Source organism: Taudactylus pleione, unplaced genomic scaffold (genome assembly GCF_031769625.1).
Source record: "Taudactylus pleione unplaced genomic scaffold, aTauple2 ptg000731l, whole genome shotgun sequence".
NCBI lineage: Eukaryota > Metazoa > Chordata > Amphibia > Anura > Myobatrachidae > Taudactylus > Taudactylus pleione.
The window spans coordinates 3,743,479-3,752,622 of NW_028285133.1; positions in this window are offsets into that span (position 1 = coordinate 3,743,479).

Genomic DNA, 9,144 nt, shown 5'->3' on the forward strand with positions numbered 1-9,144 from the left:
ATGCTCCTAATATAATGGGCAGCAAGGATGGTGTAGAGGTTAGCATTACTACCTCCCAGCATAGTGGTTAGCATTACTACCTCCCAGCAAAGAGGTTGTGGGTTCGATTCCCACCTTGGCCTGATAATCTCCCCACTCCTGGTTGGTTAATTGCTTCACACGATACATGAATTGGCAACTTGTCTCTGAAAAGCACTGTAAAATATATGTGAACTATATAAATAACTGGAAATAATGATATTACCTATATTTATAAAAAAGTTGAATGTTTTATTTTTTAGAAATTTACTCTTTAGTGCTGTGTATTAACTATGGAGACAAAATTTAATTTTTTCCAGAATTTTTGTTTGTCTGGTTGTTCATTCTGGCATTACACAAAAACTACTGTAAAGTGACAGGCAGCTGATTTGTTGGTACCTAATCTCTCTCCACTTTATATCTCTCCAGCGTTTGCTATATCTCCCCTAAGTACCAAATATTATCATTTTGGACATGTGGTGATTATTTTTGTAAGGATGGTTTATGTGGCATTACCAAGGAACTTTAATTATAGAATTTTAATATATTTTTTAATATACTCTGTAAAGCACTACAGAATATGTGTGTACTTTATAAATAACTGGTAATAATAATAGTTTATGTGGCATTACCAAGGGATTTCTATTATAGAATTTTTATATATTTTTAATATACTCTGTAAAGCACTACAGAATATGTGTGCACTTTATAAATAACTGGTAATAATAATATTATCTTTTTTATTATAAAGTTTTATTGGAACTGTTATGGGGAAATGTACTTCATAGGGCTCTGTATGAACTATGGAGACAAAACAATATTTTTTCAGAATTTTGGTGATTATCTTTATTAGGATAGTTTAGGTGGCATTGCCAATGGAATTCTATAATATATGTTTTATACATGTTGTAAAATGCTCCTAATATAATGGGCAGCAAGGAATCGAACCCACTACCTCCCATCAAAGAGGTTGTGGGTTCGATTCCCACCTTGGCCTGATAATCTCCCCACTCCTGGTTGGTTAATTGCTTCCCACGATACATGAATTGGCAACTTGTCTCTGAAAAGCACTGTAAAATATATGTGAACTATATAAATAACTGGAAATAATGATATTACCTATATTTATAAAAAAGTTGAATGTTTTATTTTTTAGAAATTTACTCTTTAGTGCTGTGTATTAACTATGGAGACAAAATTTTTTTTTTCCAGAATTTTTGTTTGTCTGGTTGTTCATTCTGGCATTACACAAAAACTACTGTAAAGTGACAGGCAGCTGATTTGTTGGTACCTAATCTCTCTCCACTTTATATCTCTCCAGCGTTTGCTATATCTCCCCTAAGTACCAAATATTATCATTTTGGACATGTGGTGATTATTTTTGTAAGGATGGTTTATGTGGCATTACCAAGGAACTTTTATTATAGAATTTTAATATATTTTTTAATATACTCTGTAAAGCACTACAGAATATGTGTGCACTTTATAAATAACTGGTAATAATAATAGTTTATGTGGCATTACCAAGGGATTTCTATTATAGAATTTTAATATATTTTTAATATACTCTGTAAAGCACTACAGAATATGTGTGCACTTTATAAATAACTGGTAATAATAATATTATCTTTTTTATTATAAAGTTTTATTGGAACTGTTATGGGGAAATGTACTTCATAGGGCTCTGTATGAACTATGGAGACAAAACAATATTTTTTCAGAATTTTGGTGATTATCTTTATTAGGATAGTTTAGGTGGCATTGCCAATGGAATTCTATAATATATGTTTTATACATGTTGTAAAATGCTCCTAATATAATGGGCAGCAAGGAATCGAACCCACTACCTCCCATCAAAGAGGTTGTGGGTTCGATTCCTACCTTGGCCTGATAATCTCCCCACTCCTGGTTGGTTAATTGCTTCCCACGATACATGAATTGGCAACTTGTCTCTGAAAAGCACTGTAAAATATATGTGAACTATATAAATAACTGGAAATAATGATATTACCTATATTTATAAAAAAGTTGAATGTTTTATTTTTTAGAAATTTACTCTTTAGTGCTGTGTATTAACTATGGAGACAAATTTTTTTTTTTTCCAGAATTTTTGTTTGTCTGGTTGTTCATTCCGGCATTAAACAAAAACTACTGTAAAGTGACAGGCAGCTGATTTGTTGGTACCTAATCTCTCTCCACTTTATATCTCTCCAGCGTTTGCTATATCTCCCCTAAGTACCAAATATTATCATTTTGGACATGTGGTGATTATTTTTGTAAGGATGGTTTATGTGGCATTACCAAGGAACTTATATTATAGAATTTTAATATATTTTTTAATATACTCTGTAAAGCACTACAGAATATGTGTGCACTTTATAAATAACTGGTAATAATAATAGTTTATGTGGCATTACCAAGGAATTTCTATTATAGAATTTTAATATATTTTTAATATACTCTGTAAAGCACTACAGAATATGTGTGCACTTTATAAATAACTGGTAATAATAATATTATCTTTTTTATTATAAAGTTTTATTGGAACTGTTATGGGGAAATGTACTTCATAGGGCTCTGTATGAACTATGGAGACAAAACAATATTTTTTCAGAATTTTGGTGATTATCTTTATTAGGATAGTTTAGGTGGCATTGCCAATGGAATTCTATAATATATGTTTTATACATGTTGTAAAATGCTCCTAAGGATGGTGTAGTGGTTAGCATTACTACCTCCCAGCAACGAGGTTGTGGGTTCAATTCCCACCTTGGCCTGATAATCTCCCCACTCCTGGTTGGTTAATTGCTTCCCACGATACATGAATTGGCAACTTGTCTCTGAAAAGCACTGTAAAATATATGTGAACTATATAAATAACTGGAAATAATGATATTACCTATATTTATAAAAAAGTTGAATGTTTTATTTTTTAGAAATTTACTCTTTAGTGCTGTGTATTAACTATGGAGACAAAATTTTTTTTTTTCCAGAATTTTTGTTTGTCTGGTTGTTCATTCCGGCATTAAACAAAAACTACTGTAAAGTGACAGGCAGCTGATTTGTTGGTACCTAATCTCTCTCCACTTTATATCTCTCCAGCGTTTGCTATATCTCCCCTAAGTACCAAATATTATCATTTTGGACATGTGGTGATTATTTTTGTAAGGATGGTTTATGTGGCATTACCAAGGAACTTATATTATAGAATTTTAATATATTTTTTAATATACTCTGTAAAGCACTACAGAATATGTGTGCACTTTATAAATAACTGGTAATAATAATAGTTTATGTGGCATTACCAAGGAATTTCTATTATAGAATTTTAATATATTTTTAATATACTCTGTAAAGCACTACAGAATATGTGTGCACTTTATAAATAACTGGTAATAATAATATTATCTTTTTTATTATAAAGTTTTATTGGAACTGTTATGGGGAAATGTACTTCATAGGGCTCTGTATGAACTATGGAGACAAAACAATATTTTTTCAGAATTTTGGTGATTATCTTTATTAGGATAGTTTAGGTGGCATTGCCAATGGAATTCTATAATATATGTTTTATACATGTTGTAAAATGCTCCTAATATAATGGGCAGCAAGGAATCGAACCCACTACCTCCCATCAAAGAGGTTGTGGGTTCGATTCCCACCTTGGCCTGATAATCTCCCCACTCCTGGTTGGTTAATTGCTTCCCACGATACATGAATTGGCAACTTGTCTCTGAAAAGCACTGTAAAATATATGTGAACTATATAAATAACTGGAAATAATGATATTACCTATATTTATAAAAAAGTTGAATGTTTTATTTTTTAGAAATTTACTCTTTAGTGCTGTGTATTAACTATGGAGACAAAATTTTTTTTTTCCAGAATTTTTGTTTGTCTGGTTGTTCATTCTGGCATTACACAAAAACTACTGTAAAGTGACAGGCAGCTGATTTGTTGGTACCTAATCTCTCTCCACTTTATATCTCTCCAGCGTTTGCTATATCTCCCCTAAGTACCAAATATTATCATTTTGGACATGTGGTGATTATTTTTGTAAGGATGGTTTATGTGGCATTACCAAGGAACTTTTATTATAGAATTTTAATATATTTTTTAATATACTCTGTAAAGCACTACAGAATATGTGTGCACTTTATAAATAACTGGTAATAATAATAGTTTATGTGGCATTACCAAGGGATTTCTATTATAGAATTTTAATATATTTTTAATATACTCTGTAAAGCACTACAGAATATGTGTGCACTTTATAAATAACTGGTAATAATAATATTATCTTTTTTATTATAAAGTTTTATTGGAACTGTTATGGGGAAATGTACTTCATAGGGCTCTGTATGAACTATGGAGACAAAACAATATTTTTTCAGAATTTTGGTGATTATCTTTATTAGGATAGTTTAGGTGGCATTGCCAATGGAATTCTATAATATATGTTTTATACATGTTGTAAAATGCTCCTAATATAATGGGCAGCAAGGAATTGAACCCACTACCTCCCATCAAAGAGGTTGTGGGTTCGATTCCTACCTTGGCCTGATAATCTCCCCACTCCTGGTTGGTTAATTGCTTCCCACGATACATGAATTGGCAACTTGTCTCTGAAAAGCACTGTAAAATATATGTGAACTATATAAATAACTGGAAATAATGATATTACCTATATTTATAAAAAAGTTGAATGTTTTATTTTTTAGAAATTTACTCTTTAGTGCTGTGTATTAACTATGGAGACAAAATTTTTTTTTTTCCAGAATTTTTGTTTGTCTGGTTGTTCATTCCGGCATTAAACAAAAACTACTGTAAAGTGACAGGCAGCTGATTTGTTGGTACCTAATCTCTCTCCACTTTATATCTCTCCAGCGTTTGCTATATCTCCCCTAAGTACCAAATATTATCATTTTGGACATGTGGTGATTATTTTTGTAAGGATGGTTTATGTGGCATTACCAAGGAACTTATATTATAGAATTTTAATATATTTTTTAATATACTCTGTAAAGCACTACAGAATATGTGTGCACTTTATAAATAACTGGTAATAATAATAGTTTATGTGGCATTACCAAGGAATTTCTATTATAGAATTTTAATATATTTTTAATATACTCTCTAAAGCACTACAGAATATGTGTGCACTTTATAAATAACTGGTAATAATAATATTATCTTTTTTATTATAAAGTTTTATTGGAACTGTTATGGGGAAATGTACTTCATAGGGCTCTGTATGAACTATGGAGACAAAACAATATTTTTTCAGAATTTTGGTGATTATCTTTATTAGGATAGTTTAGGTGGCATTGCCAATGGAATTCTATAATATATGTTTTATACATGTTGTAAAATGCTCCTAATATAATGGGCAGCAAGGATGGTGTAGTGGTTAGCATTACTACCTCCCAGCAAAGTGGTTGTGGGTTCGATTCCCACTTTGGCCTGATAATCTCCCCACTCCTGGTTGGTTAATTGCTTCCCACGATACATGAATTGGCAACTTGTCTCTGAAAAGCACTGTAAAATATATGTGAACTATATAAATAACTGGAAATAATGATATTACCTATATTTATAAAAAAGTTGAATGTTTTATTTTTTAGAAATTTACTCTTTAGTGCTGTGTATTAACTATGGAGACAAAAATTTTTTTTTTCCAGAATTTTTGTTTGTCTGGTTGTTCATTCTGGCATTACACAAAAACTACTGTAAAGTGACAGGCAGCTGATTTGTTGGTACCTAATCTCTCTCCACTTTATATCTCTCCAGCGTTTGCTATATCTCCCTAAGTACCAAATATTATCATTTTGGACATGTGGTGATTATTTTTGTAAGGATGGTTTATGTGGCATTACCAAGGAACTTTTATTATAGAATTTTAATATATTTTTTAATATACTCTGTAAAGCACTACAGAATATGTGTGCACTTTATAAATAACTGGTAATAATAATAGTTTATGTGGCATTACCAAGGAATTTCTATTATAGAATTTTAATATATTTTTAATATACTCTGTAAAGCACTACAGAATATGTGTGCACTTTATAAATAACTGGTAATAATAATATTATCTTTTTTATTATAAAGTTTTATTGGAACTGTTATGGGGAAATGTACTTCATAGGGCTCTGTATGAACTATGGAGACAAAACAATATTTTTTCAGAATTTTGGTGATTATCTTTATTAGGATAATTTAGGTGGCATTGCCAATGGAATTCTATAATATATGTTTTATACATGTTGTAAAATGCTCCTAAGGATGGTGTAGTGGTTAGCATTACTACCTCCCAGCAACGAGGTTGTGGGTTCAATTCCCACCTTGGCCTGATAATCTCCCCACTCCTGGTTGGTTAATTGCTTCCCACGATACATGAATTGGCAACTTGTCTCTGAAAAGCACTGTAAAATATATGTGAACTATATAAATAACTGGAAATAATGATATTACCTATATTTATAAAAAAGTTGAATGTTGTATTTTTTAGAAATTTACTCTTTAGTGCTGTGTATTAACTATGGAGACAAAATTTTTTTTTTTCCAGAATTTTTGTTTGTCTGGTTGTTCATTCTGGCATTACACAAAAACTACTGTAAAGTGACAGGCAGCTGATTTGTTGGTACCTAATCTCTCTCCACTTTATATCTCTCCAGCGTTTGCTATATCTCCCCTAAGTACCAAATATTATCATTTTGGACATGTGGTGATTATTTTTGTAAGGATGGTTTATGTGGCATTACCAAGGAACTTATATTATAGAATTTTAATATATTTTTTAATATACTCTGTAAAGCACTACAGAATATGTGTGCACTTTATAAATAACTGGTAATAATAATAGTTTATGTGGCATTACCAAGGAATTTCTATTATAGAATTTTAATATATTTTTAATATACTCTGTAAAGCACTACAGAATATGTGTGCACTTTATAAATAACTGGTAATAATAATATTATCTTTTTTATTATAAAGTTTTATTGGAACTGTTATGGGGAAATGTACTTCATAGGGCTCTGTATGAACTATGGAGACAAAACAATATTTTTTCAGAATTTTGGTGATTATCTTTATTAGGATAGTTTAGGTGGCATTGCCAATGGAATTCTATAATATATGTTTTATACATGTTGTAAAATGCTCCTAAGGATGGTGTAGTGGTTAGCATTACTACCTCCCAGCAACGAGGTTGTGGGTTCAATTCCCACCTTGGCCTGATAATCTCCCCACTCCTGGTTGGTTAATTGCTTCCCACGATACATGAATTGGCAACTTGTCTCTGAAAAGCACTGTAAAATATATGTGAACTATATAAATAACTGGAAATAATGATATTACCTATATTTATAAAAAAGTTGAATGTTTTATTTTTTAGAAATTTACTCTTTAGTGCTGTGTATTAACTATGGAGACAAAATTTTTTTTTTTCCAGAATTTTTGTTTGTCTGGTTGTTCATTCCGGCATTAAACAAAAACTACTGTAAAGTGACAGGCAGCTGATTTGTTGGTACCTAATCTCTCTCCACTTTATATCTCTCCAGCGTTTGCTATATCTCCCCTAAGTACCAAATATTATCATTTTGGACATGTGGTGATTATTTTTGTAAGGATGGTTTATGTGGCATTACCAAGGAACTTATATTATAGAATTTTAATATATTTTTTAATATACTCTGTAAAGCACTACAGAATATGTGTGCACTTTATAAATAACTGGTAATAATAATAGTTTATGTGGCATTACCAAGGAATTTCTATTATAGAATTTTAATATATTTTTAATATACTCTGTAAAGCACTACAGAATATGTGTGCACTTTATAAATAACTGGTAATAATAATATTATCTTTTTTATTATAAAGTTTTATTGGAACTGTTATGGGGAAATGTACTTCATAGGGCTCTGTATGAACTATGGAGACAAAACAATATTTTTTCAGAATTTTGGTGATTATCTTTATTAGGATAGTTTAGGTGGCATTGCCAATGGAATTCTATAATATATGTTTTATACATGTTGTAAAATGCTCCTAATATAATGGGCAGCAAGGATGGTGTAGTGGTTAGCATTACACGATACATGAATTGGCAACTTGTCTCTGAAAAGCACTGTAAAATATATGTGAACTATATAAATAACTGGAAATAATGATATTACCTATATTTATAAAAAAGTTGAATGTTTTATTTTTTAGAAATTTACTCTTTAGTGCTGTGTATTAACTATGGAGACAAAATTTTTTTTTTTCCAGAATTTTTGTTTGTCTGGTTGTTCATTCCGGCATTACACAAAAACTACTGTAAAGTGACAGGCAGCTGATTTGTTGGTACCTAATCTCTCTCCACTTTATATCTCTCCAGCGTTTGCTATATCTCCCCTAAGTACCAAATATTATCATTTTGGACATGTGGTGATTATTTTTGTAAGGATGGTTTATGTGGCATTACCAAGGAACTTATATTATAGAATTTTAATATATTTTTTAATATACTCTGTAAAGCACTACAGAATATGTGTGCACTTTATAAATAACTGGTAATAATAATAGTTTATGTGGCATTACCAAGGGATTTCTATTATAGAATTTTAATATATTTTTAATATACTCTGTAAAGCACTACAGAATATGTGTGCACTTTATAAATAACTGGTAATAATAATATTATATTTTTTATTATAAAGTTTTAACTGGTAATAATAATAGTTTATGTGGCATTACCAAGGGATTTCTATTATAGAATTTTAATATATTTTTAATATACTCTGTAAAGCACTACAGAATATGTGTGCACTTTATAAATAACTGGTAATAATAATAGTTTATGTGGCATTACCAAGGGATTTCTATTATAGAATTTTAATATATTTTTAATATACTCTGTAAAGCACTACAGAATATGTGTGCACTTTATAAATAACTGGTGATAATAATATAATCTTTTTTATTATAAAGTTTTATTGGAACTGTTATGGGGAAATGTACTTCATAGGGCTCTGTATGAACTATGGAGACAAAACAATATTTTTTCAGAATTTGATGATTATCTTTATTAGGATAGTTTAGGTGGCATTGCCAATGGAGTTCTATAATATATGTTTT